This window comes from Cupressus sempervirens, chromosome 5 (genome assembly GCF_028749045.1).
Source record: "Cupressus sempervirens isolate cs-2001-9-10 chromosome 5, ASM2874904v1, whole genome shotgun sequence".
Lineage (NCBI taxonomy): Eukaryota > Viridiplantae > Streptophyta > Pinopsida > Cupressales > Cupressaceae > Cupressus > Cupressus sempervirens.
In genome coordinates, this window is record NC_143122.1 from 982,211,533 (window position 1) to 982,235,951 (window position 24,419).

Consider the following 24,419-nt stretch of genomic DNA (forward strand, 5'->3'; position numbering starts at 1 on the left):
AGTACACTTTTTCTTCTCCTTATTATTGTCCCCCTTCTTGTTGGAATTCAAGGACTTGCCTTGTTGATTAGATTGTGGTGTTGTCTTTTCTGCATCCTTAGATTTGTCTTTCTTCCACTTCTTCTTACCCTTTCCTTTACTTGAAGACTTTCCAGCTGAATGTTGAGAACCCTCATTAGCCACCAATGCTTTGGACTAAGGTGATTTGAGAATCCCCATTGATTTCAACTTCTTTTCTTCATCATCCAACAGTTTAGCATATTCATCAAAAGTGACTTTCTTGTAGGCAGACCCTAAGGTAGTCTTTGAGGTGTTAAAAGAAGATACAAATGTGGAATATTCAGATGGCAGCTTGTTATGAATGAGATAGATCAGTCTGTCATCTTTGATAGAACTCCCACAATCAGTAAGCTTTCTCCTTAATTCATTCACCTTGATGATGAAGTCCTATATTGAGTCATACGACTTAGGATCTAAGGAAACAAGCTCATCTTCAATTTTGAACACATCCTCTTTAGACACTTTCCCATAAAGGCTTTCGAGGGTATCCCAAGCTTCCTTGGTTGTAGTACATCTCTTAATTTGATACATGATTTTATCATCTACCCCCAAACATATATCACCTAGGGCTTTCCTATCCATAGTTACCCAATCTAAAATTTCACTTGTTGATGCATTATCACCTGCTGGTTTAGAAAGAGTACCATCTACATATTGTGAAACTCCATTATGCATTAAGTGATACAACATGTTGATTGACCACGAAGCATAGTTATGAGGAGTTAATTTAGGAAACTTAAAGTTTCCCATAATGCACAAAATGAAAGAAAATTGCAGAAAAGAGAGAACACAACACCAAGAACACCCCCCTTTTTCACTAAATCAAGAAACCCCCCCAAAATAGATGCTTTGGGTACTTTATCAGTAATACGATTACAATGGGCCACTTGCCAATTTTGGCCTTCATGGACTTCTAATTTTTCTTGTTACAACTTCTTAATGGAGTACAAATCTGAAACTTTACAATGTGCTACAATTCTGAAGCATTACAAAGCAAAGAAAGGCCCTATTGCTAAAAGTGACAATTTTGTCCACACAACACTACAATTTGATACCAAATCTAGAAAGTAGATGAAAAAATACACATTTCTAAAAAAATAGAACCTATTTTCAACTCTAGATGTGCCCGTACGGAGCATTTGAAGTTGCAAAATGCAGGATTATCTAGGTACAGTCACCAAAAAACACAATTTTTGAAAATTTCGTGCACCAAAACCAGAAAATAGTTGCACCATTAAAAAATTTAGAAAATTATACCCAATTTCAAAAAAAATTACACCTAATTTGGAGTCCAGATGTGTGAGTTATGACCTCTTGAAGTCGGACGGCAAAAACCAAAATCAATTTGGTGAGGGGTTGCATCAACAAAATACGGGGTTAAATTTGATGGTCATATGGTAGTTGCAGTAGTTCTATGTTTCCCTAGAATGATGTCCATACAGGGATCAAATTTAAGACAAGATATTGATGACATCAGCAAATTTTGAGCCCTCAATGATGTCAGCAGTCTACGTGGCAATGTCATACCATACGAAAATGTACAGATCATAAAGAAAAAAGACGTAGCCAAGCGACGTGTCTATCCAGTCATCAATGAGGTGTCTGCTACATCAATTGCTGATGTGTTGATGAGTCACTGCTGACTTTGAGGGATCTAATGTGTCAAATGAGTCGGATCTGACTGTGATGTTGACTGTGTTCACAGTGACGTGACTGTATGTGCAGGTGGTGTCTGCAGTCAATGCTAACTGTTTTGTATGCAAAGGTCAATGTGGACATAGCGGCGCCGCGTGCACTCTGGGATTTGGATCACGTGAGCAGAGATTCCTCGCCATCGTTGGAAGTATGGATGCAGCGTTTGTCGAGATTCTCAAAAAATAGCAAAATATTTGTGCAAATGCTGCCAGGTTTTCACAGCGAATAGTCCCACATTCATGGGTATTTGGTGCTTGCGGGTGTTTAAATAATAAAGCCCGCAGAGCTAAATGTGCCAAGAGCACTAGACTGTTGGGAGACGCGTGGCAAAAATTTATGTTTCGTCGCCGATCTGTCTATTATAGAAAATGCCCGCAGATTAATTAAATAAAACCTGCAATAATAATACTCCCTGTGAAATATAATATTTTTGCCAAAATAGGTAGCCGAGCCGGGGTGTCACTGTCCAGTTCGGTCAAAAAAATTTCTCTGCGTGTCCTAATAAATTCGAAAAAAAAATTCTGAAAAATTGCAGAGAACAAATAAATGCAAATCTGAACATTAAATAATCAGATCAAATGAAACAATCATACCCAATTGCAAATCGGTGCCCTCGGGTGCCAGTTTGTAAAAAAAAATTTCCTCATGATCAACTTTAGCCAAATATAGGCAAATTTATAGTCGATCTTCACCGAATCGATGCTCCGAACGCAACAGAGAGGTCAAATCTGGCTCTAGACGCTCCCAATTTCTGCGGATCCTTCGAACTTGTGTCGAGGTGTTGAAGCATGAACGGTCTCGAACAGCTACGTGTAGAGAATCTCCCTTGGCTCTGATACCATGTAAGAATTTGGCTTAGGCCAAAATTCACCCAAGAACTCAAGAACTCAACACAAGCACACAGTAGACCAAAATAGATAGAATATGATCAGAATGACAATATTCATTAAATAATTGCATTCAAGAGTACACTAGGAGTGCCTGAATATAAAGGCCTCGGGAGAGCTTCTAGAATGCATAGAAGTTAGCATCATGATATGACATACAACTAGGCACATGTCCACCAAATATGGGTTATCCTCCATTAAGCATGGGATTAAGTGTGATGATGTGGGGATAAGCCTACAATGGTGTAGCACGCAAATCAATGGAGTAGACAACATGTGCTAAATGAGGAGTGCGGATAACTGTGTTGTCATCATGACAACTCAATGAATGATGCATACTCCTGTGTTGTAGACACCATGTGCATAATTAGAGTTGTGTAACTCAATGAGAGTAGACAACTCCTAAGTGTCTCACCTAAAATAATAATAAAATAATGCAAAATAATTAAATAATGCATTAACCTAAGTAAAACTTAAGTGAGTGTAATAAGTAAATACTTATTTACACCAACAATCTCGATACTATTCCTTTCAAAATAATAGATGTGTAATAGGTTTTACTTCTTCCTTTGTCTAGTACGTTGGACTCCTTCACCTTTAGATCATGCATTTAGATCTGGAACTCTGTGATCAGTAACAATAACCCTTAAGGTCACTTATACACATTAGTAAATCACTCTGCTTTGTTGCTTAGTAATTCATAAGTCTTTTCTTCTTCACCTATTTTTTAAAACACAAAAACATCTCTCCTTTATACCATGCTCAATAATAAATCCTTGAGTCGACTTCACACTTTATTATCATACATTGATTAAATGAAATACCCATTTAATCAATGTTACTAGCTCGCAGTTATACACAAACTTTCACACATGCTACTTCCATACATGTGCACTTTCTAATGTCATCAACAATTAGCAAAATATCTCTAGTTCACTGCATAACCCTTCACTACAATTGTAACTAACTATAGTAATCATGCAATTGGAACTGCTTTCCTGATACTTTGTTTCTATACAATTTTATGTAAATCAATCATATCTTCTATACACACTATCAATTCAGGTTCTGTGCACTTGCCCACATAACAAATACACAATGTAGTATACTCAAGTAACTATGCATCATTAGATAATTAATATAATATTCTCAATACAAAAATCATAGTTTGTTGATCTGTCAGACTTTTACAGACTTATTACTATGTTGTCATCAATGACAAAAATAGTTGTAAATACATCATAACAATGTTCTGCAATGCTCCCTCATAACATTAGCATTCATGCTAACACAACCTTAACCATTCAACCAAAATAAACAACAACCATAATAAAATGCACATAGACAATGACACCAAATATGTTGACTATGGAAACCCTTGATTAGAGGGAAAACCCCAGTGGGAATGAAGCCCACAAGATGATGTACCAATATAAATGTTCCTTGTTAGAGGATGGACCCTGTTAGGAGTCTATTACAACATTTAGTACATAAAGTCCCTATTAGGAGACTTTCAATCCATGTTAGGAGATTCCAACCCTATTAGGAGTTGTGGTCACCCTGTTAGAAGTTGTAGTACAATGTGTGCAGAAAGAGCCCACTACCCGAACATGCTATTTCAAATACAAGAAGAGCTCACTATTCAAAAAAGTAATTTACCATTATCTTCCTCTTTCCTTTGTTCTGTCAACTGAAACAATCACTGTCAGAGATTGCAGACTAGGTCATGAACCTCATATCCAAATACCAAACCTTAGATCACTCAATAAAATCTCAGTAATGAAGTTTCCTTCACTTCCTCACTACTCTGCTCAATTTCTCATTATGCACTCTCTATTTCTTATAGTTAATCATCAAAAAATATCATTCCATACCATGATAAAGGAAAATGTCCTTCCTTTATATTGAGTCCTAAAAAAAATTCCTTGAGTCAACTATTAGACCTTCTCTATTAATTATTATAGGACCACATTAAGAACACATTACACTTAGTGATAACATTAATCTTCTACCTTGCAATTTGAATAAATTTACATATACACAATATTATGATGAGTGAGGTTATCCACATCATCATCAACATGTCTTCTTCATTTCCTCAACCTTGATTCTTAGAATAACAACTTTGCTAAGAGATATAACAAGTTTACTAGAATATGACTCTATAAACTATCTCAAAATAGACATCACCAAAACTTACATAACTTCTTCTAGACTTATCCTTTCTTCTTCCGATATTAAATGCATATACCAGATACTTAGAAGTATCTCCTATAATCTCAGATAGTGTAAACACTTAACTATTTATCTGTAACAACTTGATCTTTCTATTGTTCTTATGTCAGATACCACAGAAAACTATTATATTGACATAAATCACAAACTCGGTCATGAATGTAACATATCATCATAGTAACATATCTACAATACTCCCCCATAGGAATATCATTAGTATTCATGCTTTCAACCAATATTCTAACAATCTCCCCCTTTGGCATTGATAGCAACATAGATGAAAAACATCTAGTTCCAAGAATACCGAAAAAAGACTTTTAATCTTCTTTGTCAAATCATCTTCAACAATCATTCTCCCCATTGATATACCTCAATGTATTTTCTACCAAACTGCCATTCCATGTTGTGCTTATGCTGAATATATTGTACCCATGCCAAGCATCTTTCTTGATGTAATGTTTTTCATTCAATATTTCCCTCATTGACATCAATCTTACAGGTTTCAGCAACCAACATCTCTACATCAAACTCTATGACAACTGATACTTACTAGCTCAACTGTCAAAAGACACTATTCAAAACAACTTCCATCAAGAGTCTTAGATGACTATGTCCATCACAAATGCTCCCCCATATAGGAAGTGTTGGAAGATTGGAAAATTGGAAGATTGGTTTGATGAGATGTTACATTCATGACTGAGTTTGTCATTGATGTCAACATAGCATGTCTTCTGTGGTATTTGATAGAAGAACAACGGAAAGATTATGTTGGTATGGACGACTAGTTGAGCATGATAACCTCTCTAAGTTATGAGAGATACTTTGGAGTATCTAGTATATGTAGTTAACATCAGAAGTAGAAAGGATAAGTCTAAAAGAAGTTATGTAAGTTTTGGTGATATCTGTTCTGAGATAGAGTTTATAGAGGCATGTTTTGCTAAACTTGTTATATCTCCTAGAAGAGTTAATATCTTGAGGATCAAGGTTAAGGACATGGAGAAGACATGTTGATTATGACATGTCTAAGCTCACTCATCATAATATTGTGTGTGCAAAAAGTTATTTAGGTTGCAAGGAAAAGATTTGTGTTATCACTAAGTATAACATGTTCTTAGTAAAGTCCTATAATAATTAATTGAGAAGGAATAACAGCTGACTTGGAGATTTTTTTATGGATTAGATATAAAGAAAAGACATTTTTCCTTATCATGTAGTATGTGGATATAGATGAATGTGAATTGTGAATGTTCAGAAAGTAGCAGAGGATGTGAAGTTGAGCAAAAAAATGCAAAAGTGAAGAGGACTTCATTGCCAAGGTTTTGCTGAGTGATCTAAGGTTTGGGTATTTGGATCTAAGGTTTGGGACCTGGTCTACAAGTTTTGACAGTGATTGGTCTAGTTGACAGGATAGAGGAAAGTACAAAGGAAAGAAGAAGATACTAGTAAATTACTTGTTTGAGCAGTGAGCTCTTCTTGTAGTTGAAATTGCATGTTTGGGCAATGGGCTCTTCTTGCATACATTATACTACAACTCCTAACAGGGTTGGCACAACTCCTAACAATGTTGGAATCTCCTAATAGGGATTCAAAGTCTCCTAACAGGGCCTCATTATACTAAATGTTGTTAAAGACTCCTAATAAGATCTATACTCTAACAAGGAATATTTATATTAGTGCATCATCTTGTGGGCATCATTCCCACTAGGGTTTTCCCTCTAATCAAGGGTTTCCCTAGTCAACATATCTAGTATAATTGTCTATGTGCATCTTTGTATGGTTGTTGTTTACTTTGGTTGAATGGTTAAGTTTGCTTAAAGAAGATAATTTTTTTAATTATTGGATAACTAATTCACACCACCCCCCCGCCCCGTCCCCCCCCCCCCCCCCCCCCCTCTCAGTTATCTTGGTGGACTATTATTTCTAAAAAATGGTGTCAGAGCCTCGGGTCCTTGAAGAAAAAATTTAATAGCTTTGGGATCCATGGTGAACATGTTCAAGAAAGATAGCCAAAAGTTTGATGGAACAAACTATGACAACTGGATATTAGAAATTATTGCAGGTATCAAAGCTCAAGGAGGAAACAAAGAAGATAATGAGGTTATATGGAAGATATTGAAGACTCTAACACAACCATTCAACCTAGCAGTTTAGATGATATAGTTGTTGATATCATGTACCAAAGATTTCACAAAGGAGACATTGCTTGAAAGACTTGAAGAAGTTGAGAATGAACTTAGACAGTTCAAAGAATTAACCAGAATAGAATAGCTTTATTGCTTTGAATATTCGACCTAACCTATCAAGGAGTACAAGTGCTAGAGGAGATTTTGCTAGCAACAGCAGATCTGAAAAAGAAATAAAGATTGATGAAGTAGTAGCCTTTCTAGTAAGAAGAGAAAAAGGAGGTAAGAAAATCTTTAAATGTTGGACTTGTAATGAATATGGTCATTATAAATCTAAGTTTCCTAAAAGGGAGAAAAAGTATAAGGGAAATCATAAGCCTAGAAAAGATAGAGAATGTTTGTATGCAAATGAAGATAATGAATTTGATGATCAACCATTAAGTGCCAATGATGATGAAATTAGATTTGTGGCAATTAAAGAGGAAATTTTAGAGAAGGTAGCTTTGGTATCAAAGGTTGAGAAGAAATCTAATTGAATAATTGGTAGTGGTTGTTCACATCATATGACTAGTGATATGAACAAGTTTGTTGATTTCAAAAGTCAAGATGGAGGAATTGTCAGAGTTGGAAACAATGTAGCATGCCAAGTAAAATGTATTGGATTTGTAACTCTTGATGGTAAAACTAATATTGAGGATGTATACTGTGTTGATGGTTTAAAACACAATCTATTGAGTGTTGGACAACTAGTAGACAAAGGTTATCAGTTGCAGTTCATAGAAAATACATGCATGATCAGAGATAAAGATGGAAAGGTAATTGGAACGATAACTAGATCTATAAGTAGCTAGTGTCTTACTAACCTTTTCTCTACACTCATGTGCTTGATGTCCTTGTTTATTGCAATTGTAACAATAACCATTGAATTTGGGCTTGGGATTTGACTTACCAAAATTTCTCCTGCAAACATTTGTTATGTGGGCTAGTTTTCTATAGTGATAACGTGTAGGCTTCTTGTTCTTTGGCTTTTCATTTCTTTTTTCTCCTTGCTTAGATGACTCTCCTTTCTCAATATAGCCTAGTCTAGAAGTATCATGAGGTCTTCTTTGTGCTCACATCAAGAATCCTTGTTGCTTCTTTAGGTTTTTTTATCCTTTCAATGAATTCATTCTCATCTTTCAACTCATTCTTCAATCTGTCATTCTCAAATTTTAGATTTATGATCTCAAGTTCCTTTCTAGTATTCTCCTGAGTAGCTCCCAATAGCTGATTGACCATGTCAAATTGATTATGTGTCAAGGTGTGTACCTTAATAATCTTTTCATCCAACCTTGCAGTCATAAACCTCTTGTCTTCTTCAATCCTATCTTTGTCATCTTCAACCTTTTTCTTATGTTCAATGAATTCGCATAACCTTACTAACATAATTTCATGTTCTCTTTTCAATGTTTTTATTTCTTCATTCAGATTGCTGTTCCTTTCAAGTAGATTTCCTATTGTTGCATCAATGCCACTTGAATAAATGAAGAACTTTGGTCCCTACAAGATTTTGAATTAATGTGATTTGGGGAATATTCCATATGAGATGGAGTTACAAGATGGAATCCCTATTTGCCCTATCTTCAATATTGCATATTTGATAGAGTATCATAAAGATGGTGTAGAGGAGTTGATACTCAAGCCATGTCCAAATCCTACCTCTAAGAAGGAGGAGGTTGAAGAAATCCTAGATAGCCATGTGGGAATTAGTAGTAGAAGCAAGCAATATGAGGAGTACCTAGAAAACTAGAAAAGATTATCGATGAAAGACTCAACCTAGTTATCTAAGACAGAGGTTGATCATTTGGATTTTCCTCAACTAGATGAGAAGTGACAAGATCACTCTTCAAATTACCCTAGGTCTCTGATGCAAGAGCATCCACCAATGTAAGGGCAATCTTGTATCACCCAAAATGCATTTAGAGTTTGTTTGATGTGTTTGTAGTTTTGGATACCCATTTGGGAAAAATAGAGATTCCAACTCTTAGGTTTTCATTATACTTTTCTAGGTTAGTATTTTGCACACCTCAGGATATGTGCAAATGCAAAAAATGGGTCATTTTGTTATAGAGCCATAATTATGAAGAATTAGAGGGTGTGGATTGGAGGAAAGGTTGTAATTGAAATTTCAAATGCTCCAAAAAAAGAATGAAGTCAAAAGATTTCACAGTTTGAAAGTTGCTATAGTCTTAAGTTGGTCAGAAACCTCCTAGAAAAGCTTTAGAGTCAAATTTGAGGCACTAAATGGCCTCGCATGTCCCCAAAAATGGGGGGTGGTCATAAGTGTCCTATAGAGTTATAAAGGGTTCAAAGATCTTTTTAGGAATGTAAATGGCTTGTTAATTGAAGCCCCAAATCAAAAGTTATGCCTCCCAAAAGTTCTACCTTTTCTATAACCTTCTATTTTTGCACCGACTTCTAATTTGAATTCTAGAACCTTGGTTTTGGCACTGCTCACCAAATGTCAAAATGTAAAATATATTCCTAACCCTAACCTTAAGACATGTTACTTAAGGCCCCCATTCTTGAGGTTTAAAGGCAATTTTTAGTGGAGTTTGGGAGAAGGTAGTGTGAGAAGGGATTTTTCCCAAAATCTAATAATATTATAACCCATAGAGCATGTAGTAACTTCTTATTTCAAATAATATAAGTCTCATTTTTCTATTGTGTTCATTTTGTCTCAAGTTGTTCCCCCATCATGATGTGACTCAAAAAGTCTTGGATAGTGGCAAGAATGGTAGTACACATCAACCTGGTGTTGTCTCTCTCACCATTGCCTTTACCCACTTTGGTGGTGTTACAAGCTCTATTGCTGGTTTTGTTCCTTCTATGGTTGTTGCCTCTACTTGTAGAAACATTAGTGCTCAATCCTCTTCTAGAGGGGATCTTGTTGTTCGCTGTTTATATCTAGCAGAGGGGGTGTTTCCCCTTACCTCTGATATTGTTGTTGGGTCTTTTGGCCCTTTATCGACTACTACTGTCTTTGTTTAGCTTGATTATGCTAGTATTCCAAGTCCTTTTATCTCAGATTTGGCTTCTGGCCCTTTGGTTTTTGTTGGTCCTACTATTGTTCTGAATTATATCCTATCTCAAGATGAGGACTTTGCCTTGTTGGATTCTTTATCCTGGAAAGAATTTATTGCTAAGTTTGAAGAGGGGTGGAACACGGTTAAAAGGAAAAAATCAAAGTCCCCCGGTGCACAATTTAACATGATCGTTCGCTCTCATAAAGGGAAATCAGTTGTTAAGATGTGTGGGTCCTTTTGTTGTTTGGTTTGCATGTTCTTTCATGCATCCCTTTGGTAGAGTTATTGTGGATTCTACCTTGGTGTATCATTGTTTTGTCCCACCTATGTGTCCCTTGTTCAAAATCTTGTCTTCAGTTGTAGATCCATTATTTATCTACTTTGTAAGGGGTTTAAGGGTCCCTTCAAAACCCATTTTGACCTAATAAAAAAAATTAAGTAATCTCTTTCATACCTTGGTCAATGCTTCATAACTCACAACAGTTGTAGCAACCCAACGATCTCATGAGTCATAAACAGTAGGAGGAGTCTTTGTTGTTAGCAATTAAAAATAAAACAATAATTGCATTGTAGTTATTAAGAACACATATTTTTTTACAACACTAATGAAAAAATTATATCTCTATGAAAGTGTCGCAATATCCTTCACGATGTGGTGTTAAAGTGAAGGATCCACTAGTAAACTATGTGCATGCACAGTAAGTTATGAGAAAACTATTCCTATAATTGCATACCACTCGCATGCAATGTTGAGTAACATGGATCGGTTTCTGCAAATGTAATTATATCGCCATTGTTATAGATATCTTTCAAATGCAGATTTGGATCTCATATAAGTATGAGAGAAGGAGACATGTCTTTTGAAGAGACATGTCTCCAAGGTTTAAACATCATTAGTTAGTATAAAATAATATAACTAACCATATGTATAATATATACATTATTTTATATATATATAAAATAATATTAAATATATATATATATATATATATATATATATAAAGGAATATTTATGTTATCATCAATAATGAAACTCATGATCATATCAATCTGACTATAACTACAAACTTAACACTCCCTCTTAGGAAGGATTGATACAGAACATATTATGTTCTTGAGTATACGAAGAGATATCATCTTAGTATGATATTCCTAGAATCGCATATTTAAGGATATCAACATAAATCCATCAACACACACATATATTATATATGGAATTTGCTATAATTCATAATGAGACTAAATTTCTCAACACTTTTCCTTTTAGCAAGGAGGGGAATTAAGCAAATACTATAACATAATATAAGTTTGAATACCACTTTAAGTGTGGTCTATAATAGGTTTAAGTTATGGTGTCTATCAATATCTGGCTCAAAGAATCATAACAATTTTCATGGTGTCTAGCAAAATCCAACCTAATAACCATGATGGGTATCAATGTGTCTAGCAAAATCTGACCTAATAACAATGAGACCAATAATTTTCATGATGTCCAACAAAATTTGGCCTATAATCATGATGGATATCAATGTGTCTGGCAAAATCCGGCCTAATAACAATGACATCAATAATTGTCATGATGTCCAACAAAATTCGGCCTATAATCATGATGGATATCAATGTGTCCGGCAGAATCTGGCCTAAAAACAATAACACCAATCATTTTCATGATGTTTGACAAAATCCGGCCTATAATCATGATGGATATCAATGTGTCCCACAGAATCCAGCCTAATAACAATGATGTCAATAGTTTTCAATACTTTTGGTATTAAAAGGTTGGTCATCTATTGATAAGATCGTCACCTTACAATAGAGACCTTTAAACAAATATGAAAGATCGTCACCTTTCATTTAACAAGTTTGCAAACAATAATTTAATATAATATTCATGAATAAATTTACAAAAAAATGTAATTACATGTTTGTCATACCAAGTTTAGATCTAAAATACTCTATTTTCGCTCTTGCAAGAGGTTTAGTACCTCATACTTCTCTCTCATAGAGAAGAGCACATTATAAAGACTTTCTCTTAGAACTTTACCTTAGAGAAAAAATATCATCTACAAAGGATTGTATCTAAAACTTTCTTCCTCTAAACATCGATCCTAGGAAATCAAGTCCTCTTGTTACTTCCTAAAAGAACTCTCTTCACCCAAGGATACCTATCAAACTCACTCTGAATCTAATATCAATCTTTAGATTTTCTAGTGATAAGTCAATACTTCCTCATAATATACATAGGAGTAGGCCCATCAACATGCAGTCACCCACATGTATTGCTAGACTCCCTTTGAGTATCAATCTCCTAAGCTCTTGTGTTGCCTTTGAAGAAGTGTCATACTCCCTCTCAATATAGAAGACTCTCATAATCTTAATCATCAAAGATGAGAGTCTCATTTTATCCATCTTGATCATCAGGGTCTTTGGAGCAACTATCATTAGGTTGATTTGACACAATATCTGGCAACACATTTAAAGTATCAACTTTCTTTTCCTGTAAGAACATCCTCAACTATAAAGGAAAAGATCAAGGCAAATAAAATTTATAGTATGTATAGAAATTACAAATAAGAAAGAGATAAATATCAAAAATAAGAATATTTATCTGCACATGAAGCTTCATAATTTTCTTCTTAATTTATTTAAGAAAGGAACATCTCCCCTCTAAAAGTGGGAATGGAAGATTGACTATGATTCCCCCAAAATGTAAAATTTCCACTTATTCTTATATTGTTGAATAATTTTATATCAAATATGATAACTCCTTTCTAAGTTCTAACTTTCTCATTAGCTTAATAGTAGAAGTGAGCATAAACTCGTCCACAATAAGCCAATATCTTGATTGAGTATGATTGTGCCACTTGAATGACTCTACAACTCATACGTCAAATTCCATTTATCATAGATGATTCAATTGAACTCACCACTTTCTTATGATGCACACAAGGGGTAGGCCCATTACAATCACATAGTTGTATGAAATACAATCTTCTTGACTGTTAAAATTTATCGATCATTGAAGATTCCACCACAACATGGTTTACTCCCTCTGAATCAATAAGATCGAGATCATTGAAAACTAAATTTTATCCTCTATATGCTCCCTCTCTTTTAAGGTTGCCTCAAATGTCAATCTCCCTCTGAATTTCAATATTTTTCTTCCTGAAATAACATTCTCGAAGAAAAATATCAAGGTACATTGCTCTTATAATATTTATTGAAAATAAAAAAGAATAAAATAAGAGAGAGACTACAATAATATTCAAAGGTAACAAATAGTTTTGCATAATAAGACTATTCCAATAAAATATAAACCTTATTTTGAACATACATGCACATGTTCAAACTTCTCAATGTATACATTAATCAATTTATGATAGATATTTTTCTTTTACATTTTATATTTCTTTATTAAATTTCATTAATGAAATATAATAACATCCTTATAGATAACTATAGACATATAGTCTTACCTCTATTAGAATACCTATTATGTGTTAATAACTTATATAACACATTTTAATAAAAAAAACAAAACTTAAATAATAAATAATAATGACTTACCACATATACTTACCTCAAGAGATTTGTACCCAAGTTCTTACCTTACTTGATGTACCACTACTTTTCTTAAGAGGTTATCTTCATTATTTGGTACGCCCTCTTTTCTATGGCATTTATTCAAGGTCTTTGCCACAATTCACATTTCTCATAACTTTGAGTATATACGTTTTATTTATTATGCCCCTCTTAATATGATGTTGACTATAGGAATAATAGATGTTATAGGGTACATCACTACTTGCATACTCCTTTTCATATTGTTCTGTTGTGTTGTCAATAATATATCTTTACACATGGCGGGCCATTGTGGAATGCTTTCAACCCAACTCATATCCACTTCAGAACTCTCCCTTTAATGTCTCAAAATGAATCAAATGAAATTCATAGAATCAATCAACCAAAATTTGATTTCTCGTCATAGAAGGAATTCATTAACCCGGGTCGATATGCTGAACAGAACTGGTAAAGTATATTGATATTCATTCGACTTCCCCCTCCAATCGCTTATTTGTACTATTATCTCCTCTTAGTATAGGAAGTCAATTTTAATAATATGTTGTCAATAATATGTCAATTTATAATGATAATTTGTGTTGCATGTCCCAACACTGCCTTCAAGTGACACAAATTTCTTTTGGAAGATGTTGCATATTGTATATCACTGCCAAGTGTGTGTGTGTGTGCGCGCGCGCATGTGTGCATGTATGTGTGCCTATGCGTGTGCGTGTGTGTGCGTGTGTGTGTGCGTGTGCGTGTGTGTGCGCGTTTGTGTGTGTGTGTGTGCGCATGTGTGTGTGTGCGCGCGCGCGCGTGTGTCACTTATTTGTACTATTATCTCCGTGTGCATGTGCATGTGCGCATGTGTGTGTGTGTTTGTGTGTGTGTCGCTTATTTGTACTATTATCTCCTCTTAGTATAGGAAGTCAATTTTAATAATATGTTGTCAATAATATGTCAATTTATAATGATAATTTGTGTGTTGCATGTCCCAACGCTGCATCCTTCAAGTGACACAAATTTCTTTTGGAAGATGTTGCATACTGTATATCACCGCCATGTGTGTGTGTGTGCGCACGCGCGCGTGTTTGTGTGTGTGTGTGTGTTTGTGTGTGTGTGTGTGTGTGTGTGTGTGTGTGTGTGTGTGTTTTAGCATAATATATGACTTAGCAAAGCCAACAAAGTCACTAACTTGGAACTCTGGATGCATATGCATGTTGTCGTTCCTTTAACTGTAATCCATGTGCGAGTCTTGGTCATACTCCTATTTAATGTGTACAATTCCATGTATTAGCTTTCCACATACTCAGTGGCACACTTATTGCTCGAATATTTATCTACAACCTAGTCACTTCTTCACGTCATCTCTTGACTCACACATCCTTATATTATATGCCACGACAGACATTTTATTCATGTATGTGTTGTGATGGGTATTGACGTATGTTGGATAAATAAATCATCATAGTGGAATCCTCTGACCATCTTCTATTTCTTGACTCAAACTACAGGTTTTCTTTGTTATCTGGCATAGTATAATGTCTTCAACAAGTAGCATAAGATGCCTACGGACGTTGACCGAGGTTTATGTTCATGATGAATTGATTGATTTCATCGAGATTTATTATCATTGTTCTAGAATACTTGTTATTTGCCAATATATATAGTTCAACACTTTCTTGTTCATGAGTGGTTACTCCCATGTGCCTTTGTATTCACCTGATATGTGTGGCATGACATAACACATCATAGGTCGACTCCTTCATAGTTTTTTGCTATGTCATATGTTATTAGTCTTATCAACATATGAAAGATGTACTCCATATTTGCCCCTAAATCTCTATGGATTTATTCATCATTCACTCGTCCACTAGAAGATATACACACACAGATTTATACTGGCTTCAACCCTTAAATCATTTTTCTTATATGTAAGCCACATTTTAGAATCTATGTGAATCATTTATCTTTGAATTTTGTCTTCCTATGTTTCTACAGATAAGTATTTCCTTTGTATCTTAATACTTATACTACACCCTTACTTAGAGTCTACGACATTTGTGATTTAAGGGACTATATAGCATGCTACAATACATATTTCAATGTCATTACTATGTTTGGATCATCTCTGCTGTCATATACCAGTCATAAATGTATATCCAGTTGATGTCCAATGACCCCTCTGGCATATTGTAGCCTCCAAATATTCTTTACATACTTGAGCGGAAATTTAGTATTGATTTGAAAAGATATATGACATTTGCAGCCTTGCTCTAAAACCATGTTGAGTAACATGGATCAGTTTCTGCAAATGTAATTATATTGCCATTGTTATAGATATGTTTCAAATGCAGATTTGGATCTCATATAAGTATGAGAGAAGGAGACATGTCTTTTGAAGAGACATGTCTCCAAGGTTTAAACATCATTAGTTAGAATAAAATAATATAACTAACCATATGTATAATATATACATTATTATATATAATTAATATAATATAATATGTAATATATATATTATATACATTATATATATATATATATATATATATATATATATATATATATATATATATATATATATATATAAAGGAATACTTATATTATCATCAATAATGAAACTCCAATCTGACTGTAACTACAAACTTAACATGCAATACTTATAATACTTTATTAGATATATACTTGTGGAATCGACAATGTCTTGATAAAGGGAGTTAAAGGAGTTTAGTGCCACTGGGGAACATTATGACCCTAGATTTTGATCATAATTATTCTACTAGTTCATTCATTTATAAATTAAATATAATCAAGTAAATTAAATGAACTTATTAATAACGATACCTCTATAAAAGTGTTACAACATCCTTCATTGTATGGTGTCAACGTCACGGGTCCAACAGTAGACTAATGCACATGCATAGTGAGTTATGAGGTCACATGTAATCATTATAATGTTTTATTAGATATAAAATAGGGCTAGAGGAACATGACCACTGCTACAAACACTTTGTTCTTAGAATTTGATCATAATTATCATATACTAATTTAGTTATTCATCCATTTATAAATTAAATATAGTCAAATAAATTAAATGAACATGCAAATAATTACCTCTATATCAATGTTGAATGTTGCTTTGGAAAATTCATCAATCATCTATCATCTCTATCATTACCATTGTATGTGCATAGTGTTCCACATGATTGACAGAATGGGGTGGAACCTGAGCCCTCAAAGACTCGTCTGTCTCACTTTGGACTTAAGGATTGGCACACTGTATGAGGGTCTAAGGAAGTGCACTAATGGTGCCTAGTGTGACCAACTCAACATGTTCCTTCACAATAGAATGAACACTAACGTGTTTGACATGTGATTTGGCAATGAGTCTCCTAACTATGTTAGGATCATGGTGTGCCCCTGGCATTGTGTAAGAACCCACTACCTCTACCCTAAAATTTTGAATAATCAAAATAATTTGACCTCTTTAAGGACAAACTCACAATAGAGTTTTCTCAAAAAAAAATATAATTTGAACCTCATGATTATTGCGAGGGTTAACAAACACCATCCACCATCTATCTTAAATTTTATTTTTAATCCCTTCATGGTGGCACCAATGGATGGGAAATTGATGCAAAGGGACAAGGAAACACAACATTCATCATGACATGTTATGCCATTCCTTCAAACTATGTTTTGTAACAACATCTAAAAGAATTATCATGAGGAAGCTACCTTTGACAATTAGGTCTCTCAATGACCCTTAATCAGCTCTAATATCTTGTAAACTTCAAAAATTGAATCAACGTTTACTAGCCCCTACCAACACCTTCAAATGAGGAACAAGTGGATCAACTCCTTCAATTGACTACAAAAACTTTATCAACTAACTTCCAATGCAAACTTACCCAATATCTGATGACAAGAAGAAATTTGCCCAATCCATGGCAGACTCTCAGAACTCTAGTGCAACACATTACCCTCATATTCACAATGTATTCCAATCATACAATCAAGGACAACAATTATTTGAAACATAATATCAACTTGTCAATCAAAAATAAGGTTTGTTAGTTGTGCTTTACGACTTCTATTACTCTTGAATGATCTACTATTGTTAGTTGTGCTTTACGACTTCTATTACTCTTGAATGATCTACTATTGTAAGGTTGATTAGAGAAATGAAAACACATTAATGTGACACTAATTTATACCTTAGTTTAAAGAATATCTCAAACCATAAAGGACTCCAACTTATTTGTTCAACCTTTGTATCAAGCAGATTGATCTCATTCCAATTTCTTTTTTTGGTCAGTCACACATAGGCATCAATAACTTTTGCAAAACTCGAGATAACCCCAATCGCTTTTGCCAAGTTTTAGATAACCCACTTACAGAATTTTTCCTTGATTTTTAGACTAATCCAATGGTGGAATCAAAAGGTATACTACTTTAATTGAGATTGGAAATGACTATCATAAAAATAAAAAAATAAAAAACTAGGAAAACTTCTTGTCATAGTCAATCTAAGGCTTGACTTATCTCCACACACAAAAGCATACCCATCATAAAACTTATACCATTTGAAAGGTTAATGAATATACTACAAATACCAAAGATTTAGATTTTTCTAATGGTGACAATAAAAGTTACAAAGTAGTCTTAACAAGAACCCTTGGACAATGAGGGTTTCCAACCTGTTTTCAAAGAAATTCATAGATCTCCCATTCTAGATCACAGAAAGACTTAAAACCTGACTTGAATGAAAGATAATTCATCATATTTAAACCTCCAATTAGTTTTAGATGACAATCAATCCATATGAGAGAGAAATGAATGATTGTTCATCCATATAGATAGGAAGTTTGCATAATAAACAAGACTTTCTTTTAAATTCCTCCAACCAAAATCACTTCTCTGCCTACCCTCAATCCAAAGAGGGTATTTAAATATTCTCAACAAGTCACAACTGGATTCAAATCAACTACTTATTAGTTGGATCAATTTAGACATAATTGACAACTTTTGCAAAAGTTGTAAAAGTTGTTAGTACAACATTTTTGCACTTGGACAATTTAATCCCTCAACCATACCATGGTCATTATTACATCAATTTTAGATTAAATATACCTTAAACGACTCCAAGACATTATTTATATGTTGGTCTACCCCATTTGACCATATTGACCAACTTCGACCTATTGGCCTTTATCACCCCTTACAATGCAAATTTGACCTAATAGCCTTACAAGATTACTTCTTTGACTACAATATTAATCCAAATGGACTAAAAGACCTTACACTTTAAATTATCATTCTAAACACAAAAAAAATTATAGGCCTGCAATGAACTATAGGTGCTCCTGCACCAAAAACCTCCTAAAATTAGGATTAATAGATTCATTCATTTTAGGATCTATAAAGAGGGTACAAATGTCAATTTTGGTTATATTTTATCTTTTTAATCCTTTATGTCAATTTATTTGCATAGTATTATTTTTTGCTCCTTTTTTGTTTGACCATAAATTTACTAGAGGATCTACAAGAAGGTACAAATGTCAATTTTGTTTATTTTTTCTCTTTTTGAATCCTTATATGTATTGATTTTTCTCTTTTTTTGTTTGAACATAAATTTAGTTGTCCACTAATTGTGCCTATGTAGGTCAAAATTGATCCCAATAAATTGGGAAGTGATGCCCCGTGAGAATTTGTTCCAATAGATTTATGTAGCCTTCCAAGCTAAGTCTCTAACTGACTTTTATTATTCTCTATTTGGTTTAAAATATTCTTATGTGCTCCTAGTGGATGTCTTTCAATTGATAGAGGAGACTAAAATGCGTTTTATTGGGGCTAAGCCCTTTTGTTTTGGTGATTGAAAGTTGATTTTTTTTTTCTCCCAATCTTATCTTGTACATGTTGATAATATTCGCATAATATAATTCTGGTCCAGCTATTACATTAAAAGATAATCTTAATAAAACATATATTTTAACATTAAAATAAACATCTTGGTGATATTTTTGAGACAATTAAACACCCGAGAAGATTATGCTCAAGAAATGGCATACACCCTTCTAAAACACTCATCTTTCTAGATAGTGACTACAAGTGAAAACACATTTTCTTTTTTAGGGCTTTTTTAAAATGATAATATCAAGTTAATATGGTGTGTTCCATATAGGCTTAGTATTACCAAGCCTTAGGGTCAACACACCAAGTCATATGGCTCACACCATATATGTCGTACACCTTGTATAGCACACATCCTATGCTTTTTGGGGACCAGAAATATGAGTGGCATATTTTTGGTCCCCTATCTTTGAGCACTTACAAATCATTCTTAATACACTTCACCAATATATACCATGAATTTTGCAATCAATTTTGAATCGGTTTGACAAAACTCTTCATTTGTTGTCCTAAATTGTCATACACTAGCCTATTAGGTCTGTCATTATATAACTTGCCCAACATCAGAAAGTGTCCTATAACAAATTGGAATAGGTCTATATGACTCCAATGCACATCGACATTTGACCAAATTTGCTCTCTCTACTCTTCGAGAATCTGATGCACACTATAATTAGTCTATCTGATACTTCCTCCAACCCGTCCATTCAAGTTTGGAGTACATATTCATGCATTTACAGCCATTTTCAACTTCCCAACGACCAACAACTACCCATAACCAAAAGTGGAACTTTTACATGACCATATGCATATCATGATGACCTTGCATCACTGTGCAATCAGTTCCAGACAGTTAGGACGGGAAAACAGTTGCAAATGACTTCCTTGGTCAAGAAGAAGAGTTTTTTGGAAGAAGCTCAATTGTTAACCTCCCAACCTAATATTTGGGTAGCCAGAAGAATTGATAAATTTGTAGTCCCAAATAAAAAACTAAAAATGTGCTATACAAAAAAGACATAACTAAGTCTTACTGTCAATCAATTATGACACCTTCCTCCAGCTCACTCACCAATAGAGAAACATTATTTTTTTTATATGCAATCAAATCAACTCCCATACTTACATGGCATCTGTTGTTGTGGCTTTGTCAACTGTCAGAAGAACTTACATCAACTGCTTTCTGCTCTAAAAATGTCTTGGCTTCAGCAATATCCTAAAATTCATGCACAAAACATAAAAATATAAAAGTATTAACCATTTAATAAAAGTAGGATTATAGAAAGAAAAAAAATGTAATTTATATCATGTGCACAACTATCACAAACTGTGAACAACTCCGGCGGTACAAAATTTGCAAAATTAAAAACTTCATCATCTCTTGCCATCAAACCATGGTAGTTTTCAGTCTTCACACTAGACTCCAACCTCCAATAATCATAAGGCAAGGATAAAATGTTATTGTGCACAAAAAAACTCAATACTATGAAATCATACAAACACGATTAAGCATCAAATGAGATTCAAGTCGGAAAAAAACACCAATCTCTCAAACATAAAAAAGGCCCCCACTTGTTACTGACGTATGCAAGGATCGTGTTATGTGCCAGTAAACAACAATATCAACATGAATATCTTCAAATTATTAATTCCCTGACAGGAGTTTCAGAAGAAACTTGCAACAATTGTAAATCAGTATTTAATTGTACCTAGACATATACTCTTTATGTTCACCTGTAAAAATCTTAAATCTTAAATTAATATGCATTGTTTTGCAGTAAAAAATCAACAATCTATGTGCCTGTGAACATCAGCATATGACATCACACTTTCTCTTCATAGAAATCAGCAACAATTTTTGCTCCAATTTTGCAGAACAGAGCTATCACAAAGATTGTCAACAGGATGTTCCTAAGATGGCTTATTAGTTAAAAATATTAAATATAACAACATATAAGAAATTGAGATTCAATCAGCAATATAGAGCAAGGTAAGAAGTCCTATCTTTATGCTGCTTGTGCAGTCCCCCCTCCTGTTCTTCAAAAGAGAAATCATTTTTTGCAGTTCAGATCTAGCTCCTACTCTTCCTTCTCTTTCTTCCTGACTGCTGCTGTTGAGCCCAATGCAGCATTTGGAGGAAGATAAGAAAGGGAAGAGATGCTGCATTCTTACAATCTGGCACATAATCTACAAATTCAACACATTCAAGTCCCATTTTGCGAATTTTGGAAGATGGATCTCTGTCGAATAAAAGACATATTGCAACAGGCATCATGGGCTGCTTCATGATTTGTTTACTGTTGCTTTTGATTCCCCAGAATTCTGAGCACTGAAAGGACCTTGAATTCTGATTAGCCTCCATACTGGTGCACAAGCATTTTCTATGCCAATAAAGAAGGGAGAATGCAAAACAAGTATGGATTTTGAAACTGTAACATATACCAAAGCTATAGACAAAAATTAGTTGATTCTCAAAGACATCTCCAGGACAGTTTTACCCCCTGCCTCCTCAAAGAGACACCAATTTTGAACTTATGATTTCCAAATAATTTGTGTTTTAATCCAAAGACTCTTTCAACAACCATGGCCGACAGAAGCTTAAAGTCTCTGGTTTTGATCCTATTCAGAATAAATTTGAGCAAAAACTAGAAACTGAGGATCTGAAGATCTCAGATAGTGATATGATCCCTATGACCCGCACTAGTGGTTTTGCTTTGAAGCCCAAAAAATGTATCTGTCCTTTCGTAGCTGGATCTTATGAAGAATCGTAATAAAGAGGATAAAGAAAAGCCAATGTTTCTCCAAGGTTCTGGAATGGGAGGGTTGAGGCACATAAGGGCAGTTAATGGTTCCCTAAATTCTGGGGACAGCAAGGAGGCAGCAACTTCTATTAATTTTCTTATAGTTAATTGTTTGATAAAGGCCTCACATCTATCACACACAGGAGAAATGTATCTGGAAACATACAGCTGCTGGGCAAAATGAATTTGTAATTGAACTTTATAGCAAGGAGGCAGCAATTTCTATTATTTTTCTTATAGTTAATTATTTGATAAAGGCCTCACATCTATCACACACAGGAGAAATGTATCTGGAAACATACAGCTGCTGGGCAAAATGAATTTGTAATGGAACTTTACAGTCACTTATTATATTTGTATGCATTACACAATCCACTGAGTGCTTAAAAGGGAAATATTAGAATAGTTTAGAAACTGTATACAATCAGTTCAGCTGAAAATGATCAGCAGAAAAGTATCAAAACTTATAGAACTACTACAACAACTAAACACAGCAACTCTATACAATTGATTACATATCATATAAGTATCCCATATATCCAAAGTGACAATATATAGAATACGAAGAGTTCAGAGAAATAACATAAGGCTCACAGAGTATATCACAATATAAAAGTCTCAAAAAAAAATCTAGAAACTTGATATTCATTCTTCATTCGGGCCCCATCCATCATTAGTATCCAGAGATTGTAAAAAATCTGTATCAGATAGTTCATCATTCCAGCCTGCAGGAACATATTATTTAGGTGTATTGTCACTCAGTCCTTTGGAATCTTCATTGCCACTAACAGCAGTAGCAGAATTCTGAGCATTACTGGAAATGTGTAGGCCTTCCATCATCTTCTCAAGCTGGTTTATTTCAGCAGGGTCCAGCATATCTTTGGACTGATCCAAATCTTGAAAAGCCTTGACCTCTTCTTTGTGAATAAGAAACATACCATCTCGAACTAACATCGTAAATTGAGCCATAAAAATATTCAAGGAAAGAGAGACCTGTGACATAATGGAAAAATGGGTGAGTTTACAAGTAAACCCAATAAGTCCTCTGTCTTTCTTCTGAAAGACCTCATTTCTCACTATCCATAGGAACCATAAGATCTCACAGGTAAGAACAAACCAAGTAAGAGCTGGTTTTGAATTCCACACGATTGGATTTCCTAAACAAATTGACCAAACCATTATGGCAAAATCACATTGGAAAAAGACATGTTCAAAAGATTCAATTGAATCACAAATCTTGCAATGCCCAGGACTAAGACCCAAGGATTCCATATTGGAACCTAAAGCAAGTTTTTTGAGTAACAAAAAAGCCACCTAAAACATAACTTCTTTGCTTCAACTTTTGATTGCCACAAATACTGAAAAAAGAAACACCAATCAGAAAATGGAGACCTATCTGAGACAATATAGGATGGAGAAGAACCAAGAGCAGCTCTGACAGGGAGGAATATCTTTGCATGGGTCCAAGCCTTCCACAGGGTAACTAAAATATTAGAGCCAAATATCTTAACTTTAAAATCCCCAATCAGCATGTCACAAAATGGGATATTCCTCCAATGTTTACCCTTGAAAACAGTGGAGCATTGAATATTATGTCTAATCAGAACTTTCCAAGGCTCATTGCCATGGATAGCCTTTAATATCCACTTAGAAGCAAGAGCAATAGCATGCTTTTTGATATCCTTCAATCCCATGCCTCCATATTGTTTGGGTTTACAACACCAATTGCAATTCACACAATGCCTTTTTTTGTTTCCCATCCCATCAGACCACAAAAAATCTCTCAAAATCTTTTCTATCTTGTCCATTGGTAATTTACCATCAACCAAGTAGAGGCAAAATATAAATGATTAGAGGACAGCACCTTCTGAACAACTTGAACCCTGCCAACTAGGGAGAGGTGATGGGTTTGCCATTCAATATGTTTTTTCTGAATTCTATCAAATACCCATTGCCACATGTCTTTGGTTGAAGGATTAATAGCAAAAGGGATACCAAGGTATCTAGCAATATCATTTGGACCTTTCCATTGTCATTGGTAATTATTGTGTAGCCAATGGGATGTATGTCGTTGGTAAA

General features: G+C 34.3%; 1 long non-coding RNA gene across 3 annotated transcripts in view; it reads right to left on the reverse strand.

The window, feature by feature from the left end:
- Window positions 1–24,419, reverse strand: part of LOC149559220 (uncharacterized) — a 163,324-nt gene that overhangs the window by 49,797 nt on the left and 89,108 nt on the right. Inside the window, exons 3-4 of one of the 3 annotated variants that reach the window (XR_016365126.1) lie at window positions 20,666–20,755; window positions 20,286–20,479 (exon numbers count right to left, since the gene is read on the reverse strand). This is a non-coding gene — a long non-coding RNA (uncharacterized LOC149559220). Of the gene's footprint in view, window positions 1–20,285; window positions 20,480–20,665; window positions 20,756–22,661; window positions 23,334–24,419 lie in introns of those variants that run through there. The other 2 variants (XR_016365125.1, XR_016365124.1) reach the window with 2 other exon arrangements.